This window comes from Megascapheus bottae, chromosome 6 (genome assembly GCF_031878675.1).
Source record: "Megascapheus bottae isolate mThoBot1 chromosome 6, mThoBot2.hap1, whole genome shotgun sequence".
Classification (NCBI taxonomy): Eukaryota; Metazoa; Chordata; class Mammalia; order Rodentia; family Geomyidae; genus Megascapheus; species Megascapheus bottae.
In genome coordinates this window covers 81,072,543-81,085,852 of record NC_143514.1, presented here as the reverse complement: position 1 = coordinate 81,085,852, position 13,310 = coordinate 81,072,543, and the positions used below count along the sequence as shown (strand labels likewise).

General features: G+C 49.8%; 1 protein-coding gene across 2 annotated transcripts in view; it reads right to left on the bottom strand.

The window, feature by feature from the left end:
• Positions 1-13,310, bottom strand: part of Acot7 (acyl-CoA thioesterase 7) — an 85,296-nt gene that overhangs the window by 58,457 nt on the left and 13,529 nt on the right. The window lies entirely within an intron of this gene.

Below are 13,310 nucleotides of genomic sequence, written 5' to 3'. Positions count from 1 at the left end.
GCCCTGAGTTCAATTTCTCAGTACCATATAAACAAAAATAATAATAAAAAATTTATATATAAAAACAAGAAGACAACAGGTGACAGCCAACAGATGGTGACTGTGGGTCTGGCACTGTTTATGGTTCACACAGCCTGCACCAGCCCTGCTGGCTAGTGAGGCCTCAGATCAGCAGCCCCAGGACCTGGCATTTACCAACTCCTCCTTAAGCAACTGGGAAGTTGAAGAAGTCAGATGACAAAGATCAGGCCTGGGTGCTGGAAGCGTGGTCTAGTGATAGTGTGCTCACCTAGCATGCATGAAGCCCTGGGTTCAATTCCCCAGAACCACATACACACAAAAAGCAGGAAGTGGCACTGTGGCTCAAATGGCAGAGCTAGCCTCGAGCAAAAAGGGTTCAAGGACAGTGCCCAGGTCCTGAGTTCAAGCCCCAAGACTAGCAAAAAAAAAAAGAAAAGAAAAGAAAGAAAAAATCAGGCCTGGTCAAGCTTTTACCAGCTAATGTCCTGAGCAAGCTGCCAAACTTGGCCTTTGCGTCCTGCCCATAAAGTGGCATTACACCACACAGGCTCACCCGGTGGTGGGGAGATAGACACCTAAGAACATGCAGAGGGTATGCCCAACCTATGTATCCATACATGTTAACTGACAGGACTTTTCTCTTGGGCCAGAGGATGACATTTTCTAGAGCAAATGAACCTACATATCCTCAAGTGATGGACAGATGAGCCTGTGCCCCTGCCCATCCCCAAAGCTACCCCTCACCCTGAGTGACATGTGGCCAGGAGAAGTGGGGTCCCCTCAGGGCTGACAGCAGGGCCAGAAGCCACCTCAGTGGCAGCACAGTGACAGGAAGAGGAATTCCCAGAAGACCAAGGAAGAAGCCTGGCTTTGCTCCTCAAGCACTCACTTAAAGGTATACCCAAACTGGTATAACTAATGTGAGCTAATAAAAATAAACTGAATAAATGCAGTTGAGATCTGAGGATTGTGGTTCAAGGCAGACTCTGCAGACAAGAGGAGGAGATGCTCACCTCCAATTAACCAACAAAAGGCCAGAAGTGGAAAAGTGGTAGAGTTCTAGCTTTGAGTGGAAAAATCTAAGCGACAGTGTGAGGCCCTGAGTTCAAACCCCTGTATCAGCACATGCAAAATAATAATAATAATAATAATAATAATAATAATAATGTGGAAAACACATAAAATATAGTTTTAAAAATTGAGTTTATGCTATTGTGGGTCTTTGAGAATTTTAAGCTTGAAGGCAGGCAATTATAAATCACAACAAGTTTTTTTGCTTTTGTTTTTTTGCCAGTTTTAAGGCTTGAACTCAGTGCTTAAGCAATGTCCTCGAGCTTTCTCAAGGCTAGCTCTCCACTACTTGAGCCACAGTACCACTTTGGCTTTTTCAGTATATGTGGTACCAAGAAATCAAATCCAGGGCTTCATGCATGCTAGGCAAGCACTCTACTACTAGGCCACACTCCTGACCCCACAAAACAGTTTTATCCGTGTGTCTCCTTGATGCATATTTCCAACTCACTATGTGCCCAGCTACAGTGGATAGACAGTGGTCCCTTCCCACAGGGCAAGGCTGGTAGAAGGCGGGAGAACAGACCTGCCTAGACCACTGCTCAAGTGGTGAGGACACAGCACAGCCTGTGTCAGGAGCAGCTCTGGGAGCCTCCTTTGCCACCGATACTAGGCCAGACTGCCAGGAAGAAAAAAGGAAAGGGCCTATGGGCACTGAGGAAGGGAACCATCAGGGTAGCCGTTGAGATCAAAGGCTAGGAGTAGCTCCTGAAGTTGAGACAGAGTATGGAGCCACCCCAAGAACCAGGGATTAAGGTGAGGGGCAGGTTACCTACTTTAGGGATCCAGCACACCCATGCCACCAACACCCTGTTGCCTACTTCAGGGGCCCAGCCCTCAGATATTAGGCAAGTGGGCATTGAACTTGGGGCCTCCAGGTTCTCTTTGAACATCCAGGAATTGGATGCTAAACACATTTCTGCCCATTTCAAGTCTAGTGGTCCAGTGTCCTGCCACCTCTTAGTTTTCTGCCTTCCCTGCTGGGTCTGCTTCTTGTTTTCCTTTGCTGATAATAAAGAGTAATGCGGAACACTTCTTGTTACCCTTGTTTTTACCAAAACCAAGGAAATGAAAACTTGAACTAGGGACCACAAGTTCCCCTGGCTGCCCTGTTTCTTGGAGATGAGGCATGTCTGGCCAGGTGCCTGGCAGTTGAGTGTGCCTGGGAGGCAGGGAGTAGGGCCTGGCGGGGGAGGGGGGTAAGGGCAGGCTGGGAAGCCACTGGGGGAGCTTGCTGACTGCTACTGCCTGAGAGAAGGTGTCTGATTGGGGCTGGAGGGCAGGACTGAGTGTGATGGGCTTTGGCCTCATGGTAGAAGTGACAGCAGAGTTCTGTTAGGAGCAAGGACCTTTGGGGAGAGGTTTATGTCTGGATTCACATAATAGGTGCCAGGTTTCCTACTGGCCAGTGGCCTTCAGAATAGGGACGGTCCCTGGTGTAGGATCTCAGGGATAGCAGGTGGTGGCCAGGTTGGGGAGGGGAAGGCATGGGGTCCAGAGCTTTGGGTGCTTACTCCCATGGAGATAATGCCATGGTCCAGCCAGGAACCAGCTTGGCTAGACTCAGGTCTGACTATGGAGTCAGGCTTTGGTTGAAGTCTGACCTGTGATATCCTCCCAGGAACTCATGGCCATTCTGCACCCACCCTCCAGGGAGCCCAGAGACTCCAGGAAAGGCAGGCTGTCAGCCAGGGATGTCGCTCCCTGCACAGCCACCTCCTCTCCTTTGGCTAGACCTCACCATCCCTTACCAGCTGCAGTGGCTGAGGCTGCTGACTCACCCACAGCCCTTCCCTTTCCCATGCCAGCTACTCCTGGCCCACATGAGAACCACACTGGTCTAGTCATAATGGAATAAATAAACAAGCCAGGCTGGGTGGGGTTCCAGGCTAAGCAAAATGGACACCACTGCCCTCTGCTGCATCCTCTGGCATGGGCAGCAGACTGACGACAAGGGCACTTGGGAGACTGAGGAAACATGCAGCTAGGAGCCACCTCCAGGATTCTGGGCAAACTTCCTAGAGGAAGTTTGGTCACATCCTGTGGAGGAGCAGAGGCCAGAGACCAAGGAAATGTCTCAATGAGAAAGAGCACTTCAAGAGGGCCCCACCTTAAAAACAGGAGTTCCATGAACCAAACCCCCAGAGCTCGTCTGTGGCCCGTACAGGGGCTAAGAATGAAAGTAGCCAGGACAGAAGCCCAAGCTTGTCACAGAGGCCTTGGGACTAGGCAAAGTCTGGATTCTGCTCTAGGAGGAGAGGCTCTTGGAAGGATCACACACTCAGATGGGTGTTTGAAGGAACCCTGGCTTCTGCACTAGCCCCAAGTTCTGACTCAGTGCCCCAAGGGAAACCATCATAAGCAGAAATCTAGTGATAACTGTGCCAGCCATCCCTGCTGTGGAATAAGGACTCAGCTCCCTTGTAAGGTATTTGAACTTTCTTTGCCTCCTCTCCACTGCCCTGTGGGGAGTCCAGCTGCACCTGCCTCGTCACTGCTGTTAACCAAACATACCTAGCCATCCCCACTGCCCTGCCTGTGTCCAGCCCATCCACCCAGCAATATTAGAGAGAAAGAGTATGTCTACAAAGGGGGAAATGCCATGGAGAATGATCAGCATCCTACCAAACTCCACACTTGTCTCCAGGCCCAGGGCACTCCCCTAGCATGGGACTCCACACAGACAGGAAAGCAGCAAGACCAGTCTTTTATGTGAAGCTGCCTGTGCAGAAGGCTGTCCAGCTCCTTTGTGTCCCCCACTAAAGATGGAGACATTATACTCATATGACAGAAGAGTAGGAACACTCTGATACAAAGTTTGGGGAAATGAAGTACACAGGATAATAATTATTAGGTGATCTGAGAGTCTGGAAACTTCTGAGCACAGGCTCAGTTCGAGTTTAAATTTTAAGTCTTTAAAGTCCCCTGAGAGACCTCCAGCCATCTCCTCAGGCTCCCTCTGGTCTGTCCCAGGATTACCCTGCAGCCATGCTCTCAGGGTGAGGCCACTTTCCCTTCAGATGGCCCATCTAGAGGACAGGTGAGGGAGGAGCTGCCATTCTGGAGCAGAAAGGACAGGTGCCAAACAGACAATGAGGGCCTGGGAAGCTAAGCCATTCTTGTCCCCCTGTTTCTTGAGACCTCTCAAGACAGAACCCAGCCTAAGCCCTGCACAGAACCTGGGCTGAAATGGACCCCTCCAAAGTTCTCCACAGCATTCTGTCTGTGGATGTGATTGTCTGGAACTAGATAAATGCAATTCAGATCAGCTCAGAGGAGAATGTACTGCATTAGGGTTTATGTTGGTTAAACTTTTTTTTGGGGGGGTGGTCTTTTGGACAAATACCGGCTAGAAACCATTTTAAAACTACCAGAAAACAGGAAGTGGTGCTATGGCTCAATTGGTAAAGCACTAGCCTTGAGCTGAAGAGCTCAGGGATAGCGTCCAAGCTGAGTTCAAGCCCCATGACCCACCAAAACAAACAAATAAACAAACAAACAGGAGCTCTTGGGATGACATTTCAGGTCCAAACCATTACAGGGCAGGCCTTAATCCAATGAGTGACATCTTCACACCCTATACACAGGTAGAATGAAAACTATGTGAACACATGACAGAGTCTGAAGTGATGCAGCCACAGCCAAGGGGCACTGGGCTTGCCAGAAACCTTAGAAGCTGGCAAGAAAGGCTGCCCTCCTAGAGCCTCTGAGAGAGTACAGCCCTGCCAACACTTTGATTTCAGCCTTTGCTCTAGATGAAAAGTACGTTCATTGTTTATTGTCAGTGCTCACCCCACCCTCAGAGGCAGCAATGACTGGCACAGGTGGCCCAGAAGAGCTGTGGTGCTGCAGCCTGGATGCCTGGCTCAGTTCCCACAGCTCCGGCCTGGTCCTTGCTACTATCATCCTGGCAGCAGCCCAGGGGGCTGGCCCCTGCCTGGCCCTCCCACAGCCCACTGGGAGGGTAGCCAGTATCTCTGATTCTGCTTCGAAAATGTCAGTGCTAAAATTAAAACACTGCTGCATGAAAACTATGGCAACTAGGGGTGTGGTGTGCTCAGCTTCCTCTACTCACAGTGAGCTAACTGAAGCAGGAGGAGGCCACACAGAGCAGTCAGGCTGATGCAGTCGACCCCATCCTCTTGAAGTCCCCATGGTGCCAGAGCCAGATAGGACCCCTGGCCCAGCTCTGTGGGGCACACTCTGTGCCACCTGGGCTAGGAGTGGGCGGTAGCTCAGGAAAGTACATGGATTGGAGCTCTCCCTTCTACAGCCTAGGAGATGGTCAGATACTCTTCCCTCATAGAGGTAGAGGTGGCCAGGCCAGGGGTGCAGTCTAGTGGTAAAGTGCTTGCCTAGCATGCATGAAGCCCTGGGTTCGATTCCTCGGTACCACGTACACAGAAAAAGCCAGAAGTGGTGCTGTGGCTCAAGTGGCAGGGTGCTAGCCTTGAGCAAAAAGTGTCCAAGGACAGTGCCCAAGCCAAGTTCAACCACAGGACTGGCAAAAAAAAAAAAAAGAGGTAGAGGTGGCAATGGGTGCATGCAGCATAGGCCCCCACATGGTCATGAATATGAGGGACAGGGATGCTGCTTCTGGGGGATAGGCTGCCTCAAGGGACAAAGCAGGACCCTGAGGGGCAGAGGCAGACACATGAGAGCACCTCATCTTCCCAGAAAGCTCTAACAAACCCTGAGACCTACTACACCCTCACAATGCTAAAGCTGGGGGTTCCTCTGACCCGCCCACCTCACTAGTTCACCAAGGCCAGACTTCGGGTCCCAGCTTTGGCTCAGGATCAGTGAGTACAAGGCCGGGTGGGTACTTCCACTGGTGTTCCTGGGCACATGCAGCCAGTCAGATACAAGGCACACTGCTCTGCCCAACCCTCTCCTCCAGACACACAATGTGCCCCCAGTGGCACTGTGGACAAGCCCCTGGCAGCAGAGACTCCCAAGATCAGGTCCAGAGTAAGACAAGGGGGCAGTGGCAGCTGGCCACTCATCCTTCCGCACTTTGCAGGACCAACCTCAGGCCTGCCTGATGCAGAACAGTCCCAGCTCCCTGCAGGCCAGAATGGGCTTGGGAGGAAGCAGCCAGACTGACATCCTGGGCTTCTCAACCTAAACAGGAAGAGTTTGCTGTCGTCAAGGAAACCTTGTTTAATATCCACTACAACTGGGCCTCCAACAGCAGAAAGGCAGGAAGTAGAAGGTATTGCTGAACTGAGTAGCCTACAGGATGACATCTGGAGACATAACACAGCACTTGGGCCCTCTCAGCCAAGGCTGGCCCCAGCCAGACCCTACAATTTTTCCCCCAGAGCTCCTGAATTGCAGACCAAAGAGTTCACCCACCTGAACTGAAAGGAGGCCTCACAATCTATGCCAATAACCTGTGGAACCTGAAACCAGTCCCAAGGACACAGGGCCTGGGGTCAGCTAACATCAGTTTCCCATCTTCCCTCACACAGCCTGTTTCTGAGGATAGGGTATACTTGTTTTGGGCTCCACAATTCCATACCTTCATCAGACTGCAGTTTCCTGCCCAGGTGGCCTTTGAATTGCAATCCTCAGATCTCAATTCAAAGTCAGTCTGGGCAGGAAAATCTGTAAGACTTTATCTCCAATTAACTAGCAAAAGGCTAGTAACAGAGCTGTGGCTCAAGTGGTAGAGGACTAGCCTTAAGTACAAAAGATCAAGGACAGCATCCAGGCCCTGAGTTCAAACCCCAAGACCAGCGCACGCACACACAAATACCAAAAAAGGGAACATTAGGCTGAAGAGTTCGGGTGAGCTCAGGCCAGTGGACCCTCCTGCCAGAATACAGCCCTTATCAAGGGGCCTCTACCGTTCTTCTCACTTCCCAATTGGGTGTGGTAAAAGCAGTCTACATTAATGATTACTGAAAGTACAAGTGGCCCGTGTCTACAAATCCTCTCACCTAAAGAGGAAGGAGGAAATTGTAGAAACACAGGTAGAATGTGGATACAGCCCCAGGCCTGATGGCCCTGCCTGGCCAGAGTGGAAAGAGAAAGGATTAGGCTGACCTAGCTTCTGTCAACACAGGGACATGGAGCCTGGAAGCCAAGAGAGGAGACTCTAAATGTTCCTCCAACCCAAGCCCAGCATCTTTCTAGCGGGCAGAGCAGAATCTGAGTCTGCAATGCCCAGAGGGTCTTCCCATCCCCACAGCCATTAGTGAGTCTCCTCAGCCCTAGGCTCACAGATCTCATTCCTCCATTTACTGAAAGCACTGTGGACAGGCCACAGTGTTGACTCCAGGGGTGTGTGCTTCGAATACCTGTCAAATCAGAAAGTGTGTGAATGCCTGGAGGGGAAGACCCCTCTGCCTTGTCACTTTCCCTACCTCCCCCATGCTGTGTGTTCCAGACAGAAGAGGGAGTCCACCCTCTGGGCAGTCAGTGCCCAGGATCTTTCTATTCCTCATCAGCAAGGGGAAAGCTGGAGCATCCCCACTTTCTTACCCCTGCTCCATCCTGGCCCAAGGGTCCAAAGTGGACCTTCCATACAAGTCAGGCACTAAAGTTCCCTACAGATTCAAGGATCCCCCTCAAAGCCTGGGGAGCCCAAGAGTCCCAGGGCCACAGGCCACAGGTCCAGTCAAGTCCATCTTGAAAAGGTTATGGGGTACCCATTCCAGCAAGTACCCCAGAACCCAGTGTCCAGACTCTATAGCTCTGCCCACTTACGCACACAGACTAGGTCTCCAAACACTCCTCTACCACCGCACAGTCTTATGGTTCCTCTCAGTCCCCAACTCACTGTCTGGCCTTCTTCCCGAGACAGGAATCAGAGACCCCCTTCTTGAGGGCCTGGAGAGACAAGGCTCGTCGTAGCATGAGCATGATCTTCCGGGGCTCGGCTGCTAACTCCCAAACCTGCAGCCAGACATACCTCAGGGACTGAGTCTCAGTCCCCAATGCTGTGCCCTTCGGACTTGGCCCCATCCCTCCAGGCAGGCATTGCCACCTCCCTAGGCAACCCTGGCTTCCTCCTCCACCTGGCCCCAGCCTGAGATGGGCCAGGCTACCACCCACCCCAAAGGAGCAAGGAGCCTACCAGGCTTCCACACCAACAACAGATAATGACTTATCAAAGGATCTGGCTTTATGAGTGAATAATCTCAAAATTAAACAACTGTGAGATGCTGTCCTCCATCCACTAAACTAAGCAAAACCATTGTAAATGGTAAAGTCAGATGCCTGAAGACATTCCCAGCAGCACTACACTAGTCAGTCATCCGGAGGCAGACACAACCCACCTGTCCATCACTGATAGGCAATAAACAATGTGTCCACAGACAGATTATTATTCAAGCAAGAATAATTATACCAGTAGTTCACACCTATAACCCTAGCTAATCAGGAAGCTGAGATCTAAGGATCAAGGCTCAAAGCCAGCCCACGTAGGAAAGTTTGTGAGACTCTTATCTCCAATTAAACACCAAAAAAGCTGGAAGTGGGGCTAGAAGTGTAGCCTAATGGTAGAATACTTGCCTAGCATACATGAAGCCCTGGGTTCAATTCCTCAATACTACATGCACAGAAAAGTACATGGAAGGGCTGGGAGCTTGGTCTAGTGGTTAAAATGCTTGCCTAGCATTCATGAAGACCCGGGTTCGATTCCTTGGTACCACATACGTAGAAAAAGCCAGAAATGATGCTGAGGCTCAAGTGGTAGAGCTCTAGCCTTGAGAAAGTCCAAGGACATTGCTCAGGCCCTGAGCTCAAGCCCAGGACTGGCAAAAAAAAAAAAAAAAGTACATGGAAGTGGTACTGTGGCTCAAGTGGTAGAGCACTAGCCTTGAGCAAAAGTGCTCAAGGACAATGCCCAGGCCCTGAGTTCAAGAGCCAGGACTAGCAAACAGAGACAGGGGGGTAGTGGGGACAGTAAGAAAAGCTGGGCAAAGGTAAGCTCACATCTATAACCCTACCTACTCAGGAGGCTGAGATCTGTGGATCACCATTTGAGATCAGCCCGGGTAGGCAGGTACATGAAACCCTTACCTCCAGCTAGCAAGCAAAAAGTTGTGAGTGGAAGAGATGCTCAAGTAGTAGAATGCCAGCCATGAGCACAAAAGGCTGAGCAAGAGTTTGAAACATTGAGTTCAAGTATCAGTACTGGCACACAAAAAAAATTAAGATTGGGCCGGGAGTTTGGCCTAGTGGTTAAAGTGCTTGCCTAGCATGCATGAAGACCCGGGTTCGATTCCTCGGTACCACATACATAGAAAAAAGTCAGAAGTGGTGCTGAGGCTCAAGTGGTAGAGCTCTAGCCTTGAGAAAGTCCAAGGACAGTGCTCAGGCCCTGAGCTCAAGCCCAGGACTGGCAAAAAAAAAAAAAAAAAAAAAAAAAATTAAGATTATGCCTAGCTGGATGCCAGTAGCTTATGCTTGTAATCCTAGCTACTCAGGAGGCTGAGATTCAAGAACTACAAAGCCAGCCCAGACAGGAAGGTCCATGAGGCTCTTACCCCCAATAAACTACCCCCCCCCGCAAAAAAAAAAAAAAGAGCCAGAAATGGTAGAGTGCTAGCCTTAAGCACAAAAGCTCAGAGACAGAGCCCAGGTCCTGTGTTCAAGTACGAGGACTGGCACCAAAAAAAATACAGAAATTATGCTCACTGCTGAAAAAAAAAGTGGAGAAACTGGAACACTCCCTTAAGTAGCTGGAGATTCAAGCAGCATAGGAACTTCAGAAACAGGTCAGCCGCTTTGTCTACAAGCCCAGAGAGGCCCCAAATTGGGAATAATCCAAAGGTTCCTTGCCACAGAGAACGAACATAATATACCACAATGGAGTAAGAAACTACATCCCAGCCAGAGAGAGAGATAAGCACAAAAACACTGCCAACTGCAGTAGCCAAAAGGCCAGCAAGATCTTTTTTGTTTTTTGTTTTTTTTGGTGATATTGGAGATCAAACTCAGGGCCTTCTCATGCTAAGTAAGAGCTCTACCACTGAGCTATATCCCAGTCCTTGATCTTCTGTGTGTTTGTGCCAGTCCTGGAGCTTGAACTGAGGATCTGGGGCTGTCCCTGAGCTTTTTGGTTCAAGGCTAGCATTCTACCATTTGAACCAGAGCTTAGAATTAGACTCCATTTCCATAAAATTCTAGAAACTGCCAATCACAACAGACAGCAAGCAGAAGAGCAATTGTTCAAAGGAAGAAGATAAGAAGGGAGGGAAGGGGCTAGGAATTTGGCCTAGTGGTAGAGTGCTTGCCTAGCATGCACAAACACCAGGATTCAATTCCTACGTACCATAAAAAGCCAGAAGTGGTGCTGTGGCTCAAGTAGTAGAGCCCTATCTTCGAGAAAGCCCAAGGTCAGCGCTCAGGCCCTGAGTTCAAGCCCCAGGACTGGCAAAAAAAAAAAAAAAAAAGGAGAGGGAAGGAGGGGAGAAAGGAGCTGAAGAAAGGGAAGGAAGAAAGGGAAGGAGGGAAGGAGGGAGGGAGGGAGGGAGGGAGAAAGGGAGGGAGGAAAGAACAAGTTTATTATCTTGACTGTGGTGATGACCTCACGGGCATACACATATATACTGAGTAAACTTGATTAAACTATACACATTAAGTATGCTCAGTCATATGATTACAACCAATAAAGCAGCTTAAACAAACATCCCTCCCACCCCACTTGACTGACCTTTAAAAACCAAGTTTGTTTTGAATACCCTGAGTCTCTACTTGAGGCACTGACCCAAGGCTTTCCAGATACAGCTATTTCCCCAGTGCACTGAAGACACCTGGGGCTCCATGTGCTCCAGCCACATCCAGAGATGAGTAGCAGGGAGGCAACTCACAGTCCCGTAGGGAATCCTAAAGGCTAAGCCACCCAGGACTGCCCTGTACCTTTCTGGCATTGCTCAAAGCCCTGGACGTCCACTAAACTGGCGGGGCCACCCTGGGGACAGACCAACAGATCCTGAGCACTCCTCAGAGTAATTTGAGAGTGTGGGGCCACCCTAAGTAAGGAAAACTGGAGCCACTGGGCAGTGGTCTTGGAAAGAACCTGACTCACAGGCAGAAGAAGCCTTCACAGCAGGCTGGCTGGACACACTCAGTACAAATGGACCAGAAACCAAGGCAGGGGCTCACAGTCGTGGCCGGCGCTCGTGCTGTAGTGTCTGCCTGTCAGAGGAGAGTACAAGGCAGGGATAGCAGTCCCTGAAGGTTGGGATATCTACACTGATTCAAAGGAGCCACTCTGAGAAGGGCGCACCTGAGTTTCAGCCTGAGGAGACAAGGTTCAGAGAAGAAACCAAGGGTGGCCTTAGACAAGACTGACGATCTCCTCTCGTCCTGATCAGCCACATGGCTGAGGGTCGGGTTTCTGAAACCAAAATCAGTTCTCAGCTGGATACTGGTATAGGCTCACACCTGTCAGGATACAGAGAGAGCTTTCAGGAGACTGAGATCTGAGGACCACAGTTCAAAGCCAGCTCAGGCAGGAATGTCCATGAGACTCTTATGTCCAATTAACCACCAGAAAACCAGTGGTGCTTTGGCTCAAGGGATTAGAGTAGTAGCCTTGAGAAAAGCACAAGGACGTACCCAGGCCAGGAGTCCTGGGAAGCAAGGGGGAATCAGGAATCAAGATGCACTTTACCCATAACCAGAACTTATGGAACTGAAACTTCTTTGTACCACTACTCAGTGTTAATAATACTAATCATAGTACTGCCAATACTAAAAATGAAAGAATGGCTGGGGACATGGCTCAAGTGGGAGAGCAGCTTCTAGTAACATACAAGGTCCTCAGTTCACTCCCGGGAGGGGGAGGTGAAAGGCGAGAAAAGGGGAACGTGGAGAGAGGTAACGGCTTCAGTGGCCAACTTTCCCCAAGGTGGTGATGAGCAGCAGGACGTGACGGGACAGGATGGAGAGTCTCAGACCCCCTTTCCTTAGATGACAGGACCCACACACCTGTGCCTTTCCAGGTGTGCACACAGGACCTGCAGGACAGGTACAACAGGCCTCCCCGGGCTGGGGGTGGGTTAGGACACCCACAGCAAGAGCACCACCCAGCCCTCCTGGCATCAGGCTGTAGGAAGCTCCAGCTGTGGCCTGATCTTACTCCAGACCTTTACTCCATCCATTCAGAAACCGAGCAGGGAGGCACCATGATGGGGGCAGCCAGGTCACCCTCCCCTGTCCAGCTGGAGAGTCCATGCAGTTTCTACCATCTGTACCCCCTTCCCAAGCATCTGCCCTAGGTCAAGGCTGATGGAGAGGTACAGAGGACTCAGTCCCTCCCACAAAGATTGGGTCTTAGTCCATTTCACTGACCTTGGGCTCATCACATCTGCCCTCAGTCCCCTGTCTGGACAATAGAGACAATGGTCCCTGAGAGCTGTAAGAAGGCAAGGAGCATGGAAGGACCAACCTGCCTGGGACCCAGGATGCAGGCGCCCCACCCCCCTAACAAGATCACATGTGGAGGGTGGGAAATTTGTTAGTCAAATTAATTCTGAATAGTTCAAGTCTCAACACAAAACTAGCTCCCAATCCAGTTTTAAATTGGGATTTGCCTAAGACTCTGTTATGAGCATAAAGATGTGAAGGTAGAACAGAAGGTAATGATGTGAAAATACTAACATAATGAATATGATGTGAAAATACTAAATGAATATGATTGGCAAATACTAATATAATGAATATAATTAGAATTAAAAACAATGGGATGAAATACAGCTAAAATATTTAAATAAATAAATTGCCAATACAAACTTGTATCTAAAGGCATGTGGACATGGGAGATAAAAGTGATGCAAGGATACATATGACCGTAGCCATAGGAATGGTCAGGAGCATGGCTTACAAGATAGAGTAATCATAAAGTACATAAGAGCCCAGATACCTGGGTAGAAGAGATAGAGCAGTGAGGTAGGGGGAGGGAAATGAGGACAGAAACATGAGAGGGGGTGTCAATGTGTAAGAAGTGTCTGGTGAATGTAACTGTGACCCCTCTATACATTAAATTAAAAAGAAGAAGAAGAAAAAGAAGAGATAGAGCAGTAGCTAAAGTTCCAGCACATCTCTGGGTACCACTGACCAAGCGGGTAACCAATCCAGATCAAACAAGGACCAAGGCATAACCAATCCGAATCAAGCAAGAAAGAGTTTGGGTCAGAGAGGAGCAGGCCAAGGACCAACATAAACCAAGGACCTAGAATGAAGGATAGCACTTCTGCTGG